The sequence below is a fragment of the Leucopleurus acutus genome (assembly GCF_964270905.1).
Source record: "Leucopleurus acutus genome assembly, chromosome: 12".
In the NCBI taxonomy this organism is placed as follows: Eukaryota; Metazoa; Chordata; class Mammalia; order Artiodactyla; family Delphinidae; genus Leucopleurus; species Leucopleurus acutus.
The window spans coordinates 57876015-57890117 of NC_139154.1; the positions used below are offsets into that span (position 1 = coordinate 57876015).

The window sequence follows — 14103 nt, forward strand, 5'->3', positions numbered from 1 at the left end:
AAACACTGGGTCTTACTCAAAGAGCTTTTGTGGGTTCTTCAGAGACCTTCCCCTTTGATTTACTCTCCCATTCCTCCTCATGCATCTCCTCCTCCAAAAGCACACCAACAATCTCTTTCTGCTGGGGTCACCTTGTCCTTACAGGCCATCTTCTTGGGCCAGACCTTTCAAGGCTACTCAAGCCAGACCCCCTTCCACTGGTGTCCAACACACTGTGGAATTGCAAGCTGCCCCCAAGAACTTTCTCAAGGTCTCTCCAGTAACAGCAAGTTGCCACCTCTCCCTTGAGCTGCAGAAGAGAGGCAGTTGGAGATGTCAATTTCCCCTTAGGGTTATATACCCTTCTGTATGAATGGTTTTCTCAAACCCCATCACTAGGCTGGAGGTACGTGGGAGGGGAAGACAAGCACACAGTCCCTTCCCACTGGGCCAACAGCTCTCATCCACCTTTCTGTCACTTTCTCCTTCTCTTGTATATAGGACAAAGGTAAGTATTGGGCTAGGGTTTTGAGGATATGTTTTAGCAAGTCCTGCCACCTCTCTTTAGGGCGTAGGGTACATGATACCTCTTGTTCACCTCACTAAGACCAGGAGGATTTTTAACCTTCTGTCACACCAGATTTTTTCATCATGGAATAAGTGTAATTTATGGGGATATTTTTAAAAATCTGAAATTTGAATTCATCTGCTGGCTCCTTTGTTTATCTTTATAAAGGAAGAAATCACTGGATTATTTTAATTTGGCTCAGTGAGCAGAAGCTCTGACAGCCCTCCAAGAGGATGAACCTCTCTATCTCAAAAGGTCTGGTCGTAACAGGGTAGAGATTATAGGCAGTGTCTATCAGAAATCTGTTCTCCTCTACTTGAGCAGAGTCAAGGAGCAAAGGACTGCCCACAACAGGGAGGCCTAAAGGGTCCGTGTGTCCATCAATGAATCATCTGCTCGCTTTTTAACTCCTAGCCACACATTAGGTTTAACTACCTGAAAGTCTGGTGTTTGTAAAAGAATCATACTGCAGATGCCCTTCTTGATTTGCTCTTTTCAAGAAAGGAGAAATTGAGTTTCCAAGATAATAAGATGCCTTGCACAATCTGAAGACAGAAAAGAAAGGAGGGAGGGGGGAAAGAAAGAAGAAGAATCTCAGATATAACATGGACACAGACAAATTAGCATTATAAGGAAAGTAAAGTCCAAGAAGGGTAATAATACCAAGCTTATCTTGATACACAATGTAACTCCATACACTGCCTCCTCAAATCTTTCCCCGAAATCCCAGCTTCAAATGATTTTAATCAGATACAATTAAAATTCTCACTTAGGATCTAGAAGGCTATTATCAATAACGCATTCTATTTTTATCATACTTTATATTTTTCAAAGTGATTCGTTGCTTCTGATTCTCACACCCACGCTATGGGGTAGATAGGGCAGCCATTCTCTTGTTTGAAGGTAGCCAAGGCGCAGAGAGGTTAAGTGAATTATCTAAGATCACACAGCCAGAGAGTAGCAGAACCCAGACTAGAAGTCAGAAACTCTCTTGCCTAGTCCAGGGCTCTTTTCTCTCCACTCTTCTGCCTAGGATCACTTCTCAGGAAATGCCAAAGACAATTTAGGTGTGAATTAGGATGTAAAGCCAGCCACGTGGCTATAGCACCCTCAGTGTCAGAACCATAGGACAGCTATCAAAATGGCAGCCCTTGAATGTCTTGGGCATTTTATTACTAGCAGATACCCAAAGAGCTCCATGAGGGGCAGGTAGAGGCCTGTAGAACTTTAAGGCTGTGCTTTTCAAATTGGGAATCGGGAAGATCAGGAAATCAATTCGTATGCTGACTGGCATTTTTGAATAGAATAGAAAATACCTTACCTCACACTCCATTACATGGTAAGGTTAAGTATTGTTTTGCAAAACTTTTATTACTGTGTCTGTGTGGTGTGCATGTGTGATATATAAAAGGTTAATTCTTTTTTTTTAACCATGGGTCACTGTCAAAAATGTTTTGGAAACTCTGCCTTAAGGAACAACTTCTCGTCAAACCTCTAGCTGTTACAGTTAAATGCTTTTACATTCCATACAGATGTAAAATACACACACAAAAAAAACCTGTTGTGGTTTTCTTTAATGCATAAACAAAATTTGGGGCTATTTTAGTAAAGATCCAATTAACCAGAATGCTCAGGGAATTTAATGTCCTGGTTAATTGAATCTGTGCATTAATGAGGACAAATTAAAAATCCTTATCAGGATGCAGAATCATAGAACTTTTTCAGTGGAAAAGACCCTGGAAATCTGTTTTCACCAACTCCTTCACCCTCCTGCTGGCAGAAGCTGAGGCGCAGAGTGAGGAAGCAGCTCACCACAAGCTCTGGGGCCACGTGGGGGAAAAGCCAAGACCCAGGCCCACAAATCACCTGCTCAAAGCTCCCGTGAGATCGAGCTGAATCTCAGTAAAATCATCCATAACACTTGGGGTTGCTTCTCAAAATAAAATCCCAGCTTTCAGTTTGTCTTGGCCATTTGCTTTTTCTCATAGGTCCGTGTAATTGGTTTTACAGAATTTAGAGCAAACACCAAAGAACTGCTGGTAGTATCAAAAGGTTGGTATGGTCAAGCATCTCTCTCTCTCTCTGTCTCTCTCTGATGGAATGTGAATTGGTTCAGCCACTATGGAGAACAGTATGGAGGTTCCTTAAAAAACTACAAATAGAACTACCATAGGACCCAGCAATCCCACTACTGGGCATATACCCTGAGAAAACCAGAATTCAAAAAGAGTCATGTACCAAAATGTTCATTGCAGCTCTATTTACAATAGCCAGGAGATGGAAACAACCTAAGTGCCCATCATCGGATGAATGGATAAAGAAGATGTGGCACATATATACAATGGAATATTACTCAGCCATAAAAAGAAATGAAATTGAGCTATTTGTAATGAGGTGGGTAGACCTAGAGTCTGTCATACAGAGTGAAGTAAGTCAGAAAGAGAAAGACAAATACCGTAGGCTAACACATATATATGGAATTTAAGGGGAAAAAAATGTCATGAAGAACCTAGGGGTAAGACAGGAATAAAGACACAGACCTACTGGAGAATGGACTTGAGGATATGGGGAGGAGGAAGGGTGAGCTGTGACAGGGCGAGAGAGATGCATGGACATATATACACTACCAAACGTAAGGTAGATAGCTAGTGGGAAGCAGCCGCATGGCACAGGGATATCAGCTCGGTGCTTTGTGACCGCCTGGAGGGGTGGGATAGGGAGGGTGGGAGGGAGGGAGACGCAAGAGGGAAGAGATATGGGAACATATGTATATGTATAACTGATTCATTTTGCTATAAAGCAGAAACTAACACACCATTGTAAAGCAATTATACCCCAATAAAGATGTAAAAAAAATAAATAAATAAAATAAAAGAACTATGTTCTATGTTCAGAATTCCTCAAATGACACCATTGTAATAAAGATAAGGATTATTACTTTCACCGATGACTGCATTAACATGTAGTTATAGAACTGGCCAATTTATTTGGGTTAGTAGATTCCAACTACAGAATATCATAAAGTACACGATAAAATATAAAATAGTGTGGTTAATTCTTCAAAAGCCATACCAGTTTTTTTGACTATGATCCCTTCCTTGGAGGCTAAATGAATATTATCCCTTCCTGAGAAGCCAGGCATTCATTCCTACAGTGCTGCCACTGCTAAGAACTACTTTGGACTTCTTTGAAGGACCTCCCTTCACGACCATATCCCCAGAACTAGAAAATCTTCATCTTTTTAGGAAAAATCTGATATTTAGAAAAGACGAAATGTCATTTGCTATAAGCAGATCAGTGGTTGCCTGGAACAGAGTAGGTGGGGACATGGGATGGGAGGAATGGAATACAAGAGGCACAAGGAAACTTTTGGGGGTGACGGTTGTGTTTATTGTCTTAATTGTAGTAATCGTTTCATGAATGTATACACATGTCAAAACTCATCAAAATGTACCCTTAAATATGAGCAGTTTATTGTATGTCAACTACATCTCGATAAAGCTGTTTTTAAAAAGTTATTTGTTACGAAGAATAATAACTAAGGTTCATCATCCTGCTAAGAAATCCCCCGTTTTATTTTTTTCTAATGAAAATATAAGAGAATATTTTTCTTGTGTGTCTTCCAGACTGACTTGAAAGCAATTCTCAATTGCAGGTTGTTCTTCGTTTAAAAAAGTTAAAGAAATTATGGTAGAATCACTGAAACAAGTGATCTGCCCCCATTACAGGACCACCCTCAGGCGGGCATGCAAGTCTTAGAACACATGTTTTTCAGCTTTGCAGGCATGCCCTGTAGTCTAAACTGGAACCCAACAACTTGGCACCTGCTTCTACTCCCTCTCCACGCGGGACAGCTCTCCGGGTCTCAGATTTCCTTGTCTGCAAGTGTATATTTCCCTTTGCTTAGCTCATCTGGATAAAGGGTTGGGGAAGAACAAGTATCACTGATTCCACTCCCTGGGTTTGGGTTTCGGATATCCAGGAGCAGCCTTATGAGCTGGAATCCCAGAAAAGTTTCCTTGCCCCCCACCCCCACCGAATTGTCCTCGGACCAGTTTGTCGTTGTCTGGAAGTCTACCTTTAGAGGATTCCTTCCTTTTGGGTAAACCATCCTATCTCCCAGAAAATAGGATCCTGGAGGGCAGGCCTGGATGGTGTGCCAAAGGGGAGAGGCTGGAGGTAGCCAGGGGGCACCGTGCGGACGTGGTGGCGTCCATGGGTGGAGGGGAGGAGAGTCCAGAGAGGGGAGACAAAGCACCACAGAGGACCTAAACTAAAGCTACTTCCCCACTCCCTTAGTCATTTATTTCTTCATTCAAAATGTGTTTATTAAGCTCCAATATCCCCACCTTAATTCTACTTCTGGACTTAGTACCAAGTGTAGCTATATAAAACAGGAATTTAGCCAAGCTGATTAGCAAGATAAAACTGCACTCAAAGGTACATCAGCAACAAGAGAGCTGGTCTATGGATCAGCAGTCGGCCCCGCAATAACTCAGAGGGCAGCTGCTCATATGGCACCTTTAACAGCAGTTTGGAATGAAGTGAGACAGAATATTGACAGATGGAAGTTTCAGGGAAGTATTAAAAATATGAATGCAAAGCAGGTGGGGCTAATACTAAAATAGTTCATCTAAAAATAGTCTAATTCCACCCAGTGGCCAAACCCTATTAGATTTCGTGTTCACTTGGGTTCACAGTTTGTCTGTAGCCGACACTGGAAGGGAAGAGTCTCTTCTCCATGATCTTTATACTCAACCACACACCGGCCCATCCTCCAGAGCTGAGCACAAGAACCTAGAGTTTTAGAGACCAGAAAGAGCTGCCAGGAGCCGGAAAAGTTTGGAGTGGTTTAAAAGGAAAGTTAGTAAGTCTTTCAAATCTTCCATTTGATTCATCTCCCTTCAAACAAATGAAGTTAAGACCACAGCGGGATCATCTGTAAAATTCCAGAACATGTGGCATCTCCTGTGCGCCAGGCCCACATACAGCTTGATGCAAAAAAAGATGTAACGGAGCGGGAAGCAAGGCCCCAGAGTGGAGAAGGTCGTATCACAGTCAGCCGTAACCCAGGTCAATGGTCCTGGGAAGCAAAACCCATCCTCAAAGCTCATTCAAGAGTTTGGCAAAGGTGCAGCTGCCCAAGAAAGTCCATTGTTGATGGGAGATCACCCAGGAAAGGGCATGTGGTAGACAAGCCTCGTGGCTCGGACCCTCCACCCTTTTACAGAAACTGCCCCCTGACAAAGGGCTGGGCCCAGGGTCCCGGGTGTTAGACCATCTGCCCCTGTGCTCTTGCCATGCCTTCCACCACTGCAGCTGACTGGCAGTGGTGACTCTGCCTGGCCAGTGGCCCAGGACCTAAGGCTGCGCCACTTGGCCTCTTTCATGGCAACGACAGCAATTTGTGAAGCAGCCTCACTTGGTCAGGTAGTACAATGAGGATTTCATTTTTCACCTATTGCTGTTTTCACTCCTGCTCTCTTGAATGTCCCTTTCTCCTGGCGATTTAGAGGCCAAACAGGTCGTGAGTGGCCAAAGGCAAGAGGTAGTGATTAGGGAGAGAAACCATGAGGGAGCCAATGGCGGGATAGAAAGAAGCAGGCACCGAGGGCGGCCGAGTCACATGGACGAGCCTGGAATGAAGGTCGCCAACGCCCTCTCAGGGCCCCCGGAGCCAGACAGCCCCTCCTCTGTGGGCCCCGACCCCAGCTGGCTGCTGTCTTGCGCGATGTGAGATGCCTATTTATGTGTGGAGCATTACCACTCTTACCAAAAACTTCCCCTACCTGAGTGTTCCTGCCAACAAATGAGCCACATGGCAGTTCTGCAAGAGACCCACTGCCTCTGCTGAGCATAAAAGGCCAAGAGATGATGTGGTCCCCAGGAAACCAATAAGGTCCCCCTGTGAAGGATGAAGACTTGACTTCATAGGGCCCTTTGCCCTTTGGGAACAAAGAGGGTGAACCCATAAGCTCTGTTTCCCTGCTAGGCACTTAATGTTTTTTTTTTTCTCTAACGAATCAGTTTTTTTGAGGCAGCAATATGGTGCCGTAGAAATAAAACTAGAGCAAGGGGTCACAAAATCTGTGCCTAATTAATTAACTGTGGGTGATTGGCCAAGCAATTTAGTCTATGTCCTAGTTTTCTCATCAGAAATACAGGGCGAATAACACCTGCCCTACCACCGTGAAGATTTTTTATGAAGATCACATAAAAATAGGCAGAAGCAGCCTTATGTGTAAGAGCTATACTACTCATGAAACGTAAATGAGGATGGGAGTTATGAGGGTGGCACCTCCCATGTCAACCAGCAATGAAGTCACTACCACCTCCCCTCTGCCAAGCTTGATATACTCAGCACTAAAGAAGCCGAAAGAGTAGTGTCCGAATGTCCCCCACAGTGAAGACTGTGGCGTCCTTCCTACATCCGCAGGTGCTATTAATTCCACAAGGGGCATTAGCAGAATTGGAATTTATCCCCCTCCACCTCCCATCTCCATTCTCTCTAGATGTCTCGATAGATGACAGATGATACATAGATGATAGATAGATAGATAGATGTCAGTCAGTCAGGATGCTTCCAGCTGCAGGTAACCATATAGCCCATCTGGAAGTGGCCTAAACAACAGAAAACTTAGAAAATTCTCGTACAATTTCCCATTCCAAGGCTTCTTAATTTAGTGGCACAGGGGTTGTCTTATGTCCTCAGACTTATTGCCACAGGGCTGCACAAGGGCCACTTCAGCACCACACAGCACTTTCTCTCCCAACCACATCCAAAAGCAGGTGGGACAATTTTTCTTAAATGTCTTTTTACTAGGGTGGAAAACTTATCCCAAATGCTCCCCTCCTCACACACACACGTCCAACACAGACCCAGCTGCAAAAGAGGCTGGAAAACATCTTCAGCCTCTCTAGTGGGATTGGGCACTGCCAGCCGGGAAGAAGTAGGAGGCAGGGGTACAAGGGGGTGGCACGGAAGAGACAGCCGTAGGATTGGCAAGAGGGTTCGGGTACAGAGGAGAAAGCGCATTCTCACTAAATGAAGCAGAAGGAATTTGTTTCAGGGTATTAATTCGCCAACAAAATCAGGCTGAAGAAGCAGATTCTGGGCTGAGCATTCAGGAAAAAGGTCTAAAGTCACCCGCAGAACTGGGCCACCAAGCAAGCTGCTGCCTGTCTGTACTCAGAAAGCCAAAGGCCCCCGGACCGCACTGCCATGGCCACAGTCAGGAAGCCATGGGTACTGCTGCCAGCTCCTTGACTACGTGGTGTCTGCTGTGGACCACACCAGCTCAACAACAGGCCCACCTTGCCTCTTGACACCCACAAGGCCAGGAACTGGGCACTGAGATCTCCACCACGGCTGCTATAGAAAAACCAAGCACCTTCCCAACTGAATTTGCTGGCAGAACCTTGGCCCCATCTCAGTTCAGTGGCCCAACTTTATAAAAGAGCATCCAAGGGGCAGAATCAAACACAGCAGAAATTATAGCTGAAAGAGAGGCTGGGAAACATAATGGTTAGCTCTCAATCCCCTGCAGTACAGGAAGGCACACCAGAAGAAAGATGGAAGATACTGAGCTCCAGCTCCACCAAATCACCCACAGCAACCAACTGTCTGCCACACTCTTCTTCTGGCTATAGCTTCTAACTTTAATTAGGTCAGTCCATATGTTCAAGAGGAGAGGAAGGAGGAGGTCTCTTTATGATTATGGGATGTAGCGCATGACAATCAGCATATCTCACTCTTCTGGCCATAGTAATTGGCTCTGTCAACTCATGACTCAGGGCTGTTCAAAACCGCCAGGATTTTGCTCAAGTTCCTGGAAAAGAAGCCTGCTCTTTCCAGCTGAACGTGAACTTGGAAGATCTGGAGCTGCTACATCTATCTTCCACTGCAAGAGAAAAACCTATCTGAAAATGAAGCCAGCTGAGACAAGGCAAAGCCAAAAGACAGAGAGAAGCTGGGATCTGACGACATTTTAACCCCCAGATCCAGCCATTCCTGAAATCATCTGGGCTTTTCAGGCACATGAGTCAGTATCTTCTCTGTTTGTTTAAGTCAATTTTAATTGCCATTTGCAAAAAAAAAAAAAGATACGGAATGTTACCAAAGACCTGCTTTGCTCATTCCTCTGAACACATAGCAGGTACGCACAGGCTTATTGAGACTAATTCCCCATGTCCTTAAGACTTAATTACTCACAGGGAAGTGAGAAAGTCCAGAGACATGGAAAGATGTGGGCAGCTGGAGCAAAGGACGCAGCAGGGACAGCTGCAGGCTTTGATTTGTTTTTTCCTCCGTTGACATAAAAACCACTCCTGCTCTGAATCCCCAGTGGGCTGGGGATTTGTTCATTTTGTTTGGAAAGGTTATGGGGGTCTTAACATTTTCCTTGGGGATCCCATTTAACAGTAATAATAATATCAGAATACAATTTTATATTTCAAATATATGTTAAATATATACATTTAACTTTTTGCATTTTGGATGAATAAACATATTCTTTTTAATCAATCAAATAAACTAATTAGTAAGAACTTATACACTTTTCTAGTACCAAAGACATTTGCACATATGAACCGCTCAACACATTTAAGTTGATTCTTTTTAAACAATTGCCTGGATGAGGAGAGACAAGAGGCCCAAGGAATCTGACGGTCCTCAGCCTGCAGTGCATGACAGGGTAAGGGGACCCTTGAAGAGTCAGCTCATGGGGACCCTGTGATGTGCCACCAGATCCCCCTTTGGAACTGGAAAGCTGATCCCCCAGATGCTCGGAAGGTTGTCAGATGATAGGTCTCAGCTGTCAACCCTCTTTGGGGATTATCTTGGTCGAAGGTTACCGTCTCACTCAAGGTCACGCCACTTTCCCCAGGGCAGCCCATATCCAGTGACTGACTGATGCAGGAAAGAAAGGCCAGGCTCCCTGGGCGCACCTACGACAACTGAAGGGCCCGCCCAGCTCCAGAGCCCACCAGGAGCGAGGGGAGGCCTTCGCCGGGCAGGCGCTCTAGTCCAGCTTCGCCTCCAGCCACTCCTGACCCTTGCCTCGCCCTCCCCTCCCCCTCCCTTCCACAGGGGTGGACCCAGTGGCACTGCCCAGTCAACATCCTGCTCTGTAATCTCCATCTGTGTCCCAGGAACCCCTGCCTCTGCAGCACTGTAGTCTAGGGCAGGAGTTTCTAGACTGTGGGATTTAACCAGCTGTAACAGGAAAGGATTCCAAACCAATTTCCATATTGCTCGACAGCATCTATTCCTGCTGCTCCCTCCCTGCCCCAGCTTCTTGTGGAAATAAAATTATCCTTTGTGGTCCAGCTTCAGGGCCCACTTTCTCCACAAAAACGCCCTTCCACCCCTTTCAGCATGCGTCATCTGCTTGCATTTCCTAGTTGCTGCATGTTCAGTTTCTGCCACTGAGCCAGTTTCCTGATCTAGAAAAGGGGGACAATGATACTCTAGAGGATTAAATAAGCAAACAGATGTGCAACACCTGTTCCAGCACCTGGTCCCCTGAAAAAGCTCAACATGCCAATTTCCTCTCTCCTTCCTCCTAAATGGCCACTCTCGTCACAAAGGGGTGATTGTTCTTTCTCTGCTCTCGCAGGGAGGAGGGGAGCAGCAGGAGTCCCCTTGAGGGTGTCTGAGCCCCCACACACTGCCCTCCATGGGGGCTTGGCTATTTGCAAACAGAGGAGTGATATCATTCGTGGCTTTTTTTTTTTTTTTTTTTGGTTGTCCCAGGTCTTAGTTGCAGCAGGCGGGCTCCTTAGTTGCGGCACGTGGGCTCCTTAGTTGTGGCATGCGAATTCTTAGCTGCGGCAAGCATGTGGGATCCAGTGGCCTGACCAGGGATCAAACCTGGGCCCCCTGCATTGGGAGTGCGGAGTCTTATCCACCTTGCCACAAGGGAAGTCCCTCATTTGTGGCTTTGAAGAGACAAAGGACTCACACAGGTACCCCTAATTGGTCATGCCACGGTCAGCTACCCCTAGAATGTCTAAATCTTTGTCTATTTTTAGGATCAGAGTTAATTTTCTTGGTATGAGTAGCCAGGATGGGAGAGGAAGTCTAAAGTGGATGGTGTTTCACTCTTAGGCATATACACCCAAAGGAATTGAAGGCAGGGACTCGAGTAGACACTTGTGCACCAGTGTTCACGGCAGCATTATTCACAACAGCCAAAAGTTGGAAACAATCCCAGTGCCCATCAACAGATGAATAGATAAACAGACTGTGGCGTGTACACACAATGAATAGCATTCAGCCATAAAAGAGAATGAAGTTCTGACACATGCCACAACATGAATGAACCTTGAAAACATTAAGCTAATGAAATAAGCCAGACACAAAAGGACAAATACTATATGATTCCACTTATATGAAATATCTAGAAAAGGCAAATTCATAGAGACAGAAAGGAGATTAGAGGTCACCTGGGGCTGGGGAGGAGGGCGGGAATGAGGAGTTATTGTTTAATGGTCACAGAGTTTCGGTTTAGGATGATGAAAACATTTTGAAAATAGGGGTGACGGTTACACAGCATATGAATGTAATCAATGCCACTGAATTGTACACTTAAAAATGGTTAAAGGGGTAAATTTTATGTTATATGTTCTACCACAAATTTAAAAAGTTAATATTGTAATATATCAAAAACCATTGGATTGTACTTTAAATGGGTGAGTTGTATAATATATGAATTACATCTCAATAAAACTTTTTAAAAATAGATGATGTTTACTATAATTGTTTATTCTAAGGCAAATTCAAAGAGCTATATAAAGTCGAAGACCGAAAAAAAAAAACCAAATCCATAATTGGACAAGAAATGTGAATTTTCAGGTACAGTTTCCCTCTGGACTTTCCTCTCCCTGGCACCCAGAGCCAGTCTGCAAGGCTGCCGTCTCTGGAATCTGGATTTGTTGCAGACAGTGTTCTTTCAGGATCTCTGTCATTTCAACTGGCAGCTGAAGCCCGCCCCCCGCAGGGTAGGGCAGGCCAGGAACAGATGCTATTGGTGTTAATCTGGCTCGCACCTTTGGAGCAGAGAAGGGCTAATACTTGGAAAGGCTGGCTTCTGGGTATGGGTGGGGCTGGGGGTCAGGACCAGGGGAAGTGCTCACTCCCAACAGGATTTGGAGTCTGCTGGGCTGGCTGTGGAGCATTTGCCCTGGGATGTAAGAACGTTCATGTTTTACAGGTCCACAACACTTCTCTCGATTAACATTAGGATCCACACCAACACATCCATAACCATAGACCTCGGGTCCTAGGGCAGACGCTTTTCTCATAGTGTTCATACCATTAAGTCAATCTAACATAAGTAATTAATTAGGGAACTCGATCGGCATCATACAGAAGCCATAACCCAGATGCCTAGAAGGGCCAAGCAGGAAACCTAGGTGAGAAGCAAGCTGCAGGGGAATGTGGCCAACAGGCCAGGGACAGGGACCGCCGTGGGGTTAGCTGCTGGTTCCAGCCAACTGCTGCTATGGGGGGGAAAGCAGATCTTGGGTCTTCAAGAGAAGTCAGAATAAGGCTTTTAGGTGAGATTTCTTAATATTTATTTCATTGTTGATAACTATCTCAATTTTTCAAAACAAGAACATTAAAGCCACCTTCCAGGCCTAATAATACATGCCTGTAGCCTGGATATAGCCTGTTAGTTTTTGACATCTGTTTATAATATAGTCACAGTGATCAAGAAGTGGCACTGTGCTTGTAGTAAGAAAACCAATAACTATATATGGGCCAAAGGAGAACCCAGTACTCTGAGAGGCTGCCTGCTTTAATTTACTACTGATAGATAAAAATTGTGCTGCAATGTATTTTGATTTGGGGGACATATTTAACCATCTTGCTTCAATTTCATATTGATTATCCTAACCGTGGTTATAATGAGGATGGTCAAAGGGCCCATTGGTTTGGGTTCAAGACCACATGAGGATTCTCAGGAAACCGGCATCAAGTAACCACTGGACACAGTGAGCGCCCCTTGGGAATCACAGCCAGGACCACTGACCCCCTTGCCCATCCCAGGAATCATCTTGGGGGCAGGTCAAGAGCTTCAGCTTCAGATAGATATGGTCACTTGTCTAACCTCAGAGCCACAGTTTCCTGGACTATGAAACAAGAACACCAATGCCTAAAGAGTCTTGGGAGGATTAAATGAGATGTTTACAGGTATGTAAAGCATTAGGCCTCTTCCCAGCAAATGCTGAACCTGTCCCATCTCTCCCTACACAGCCTCACCATGCTTTGTACTTGCTTACCAGGTTTAACCTAAACACACAGCTCTCTTTGCTGCATCTACTGCAAGAATGAAGACCATTCTCAGCAATTAGACTGTGTCAACATTCCAGAAAATATCGACATCACTCTGAAGGGAAGCACAGCTATTGTGAAGGACCCCAGAGGAGCCCTGCAGAGGGACTTCAGTGACATAAATGTAGAACTCAGTCTCCTTGGAAAGAAAAAGAAGCAGCTCCAGGTTGACAAACAGTAGGGAACTAGAAAGGGACTGGCTATTGTTCGTACTCTGTAGCCATGAACAGAACACAATCAAGGATGCTACCCTGGGCTTTCGTTACAAGGTGAGGTCTGTGTACACTCACTTCCCCATCAACGTTATTTCCAAAATTTCTTGGGAACAAAATATCAATACATACACAGGGCTCAGATAAGGCCAGGAGTTGCTTGTTCAGTTCTCAAGGCCATAAAGATGAGTTAATTCTTGAAGGAAACAACATTGAACTTGCATAAAATTCAGCTGCATTGATTCAGCAAGCCATGGCTGTTAAAAACAAAAATACCAGAAAAATTTTGGATAGCATCTATGTGTCTGAAAAAGGAGCCGTTCAGCAGGCTGATTAATAAGATCTAAGTTGTCCAACTACAGACACAAAAAGATGCCAGATGATTCCTTAGGCCTATCTGTGATATTTTAAGATGAAAGAAAAGCCCTGTATTGAAAAATATTATCTGGATAGATAGATTTGTGCTGCCTGCCAAACCTCAGCTCCGTATTTAATGGTTGATCCTCTTCTTGAAAACAGATTCTTTTTTTTTTTTTTTTTTTTTTGCAGTACATGGGCCTCTCACTGTTGTGGCCTATCCCATTGCAGAGCACAGGCTCCAGATGCGCAGGCTTAGCGGCCATGGCTCACGGGCCCAGCCGCTCCGCGGCACGTGGGATCTTCCCGGACCGGGGCATGAACCCGTGTCCCCTGCATCGGCAGGCGGACTCTCAACCACTGCGCCACCAGGGAAGCCCCAGATTCTTTTTTTAGATAAATTATATAAGGTCTCAACATAGCAATGGTTATTGGTATTCTTTGTCTTTTAACAAGGAGGACAGGGATGCATGTTGGGGCCCAACATGGACAGTTGTGGGCAAGTGGGCAAACAGGGCCATCAGGCCAGATGAAAAGGCTCAGGGGACCTTTTAATGCCCGAGAACCAAGGCTTCCATCTTGGTCTCTCAAAACTAGCCAGTCAGCCCTTTTCCCAGAAAGGACCTTCTAGCCCTTGTCCTCTAGATAAG

General features: G+C 45.0%; 1 pseudogene across 1 annotated transcript; it reads left to right on the forward strand.

Moving 5' to 3' along the window:
- Positions 1 to 12880: 12880 nt before the first annotated feature.
- Positions 12881 to 13433, forward strand: LOC309970182 (large ribosomal subunit protein uL6-like; annotated as a pseudogene). The gene has a single exon. The product of its transcript is annotated as a large ribosomal subunit protein uL6-like (transcript).
- Positions 13434 to 14103: the final 670 nt, after the last annotated feature.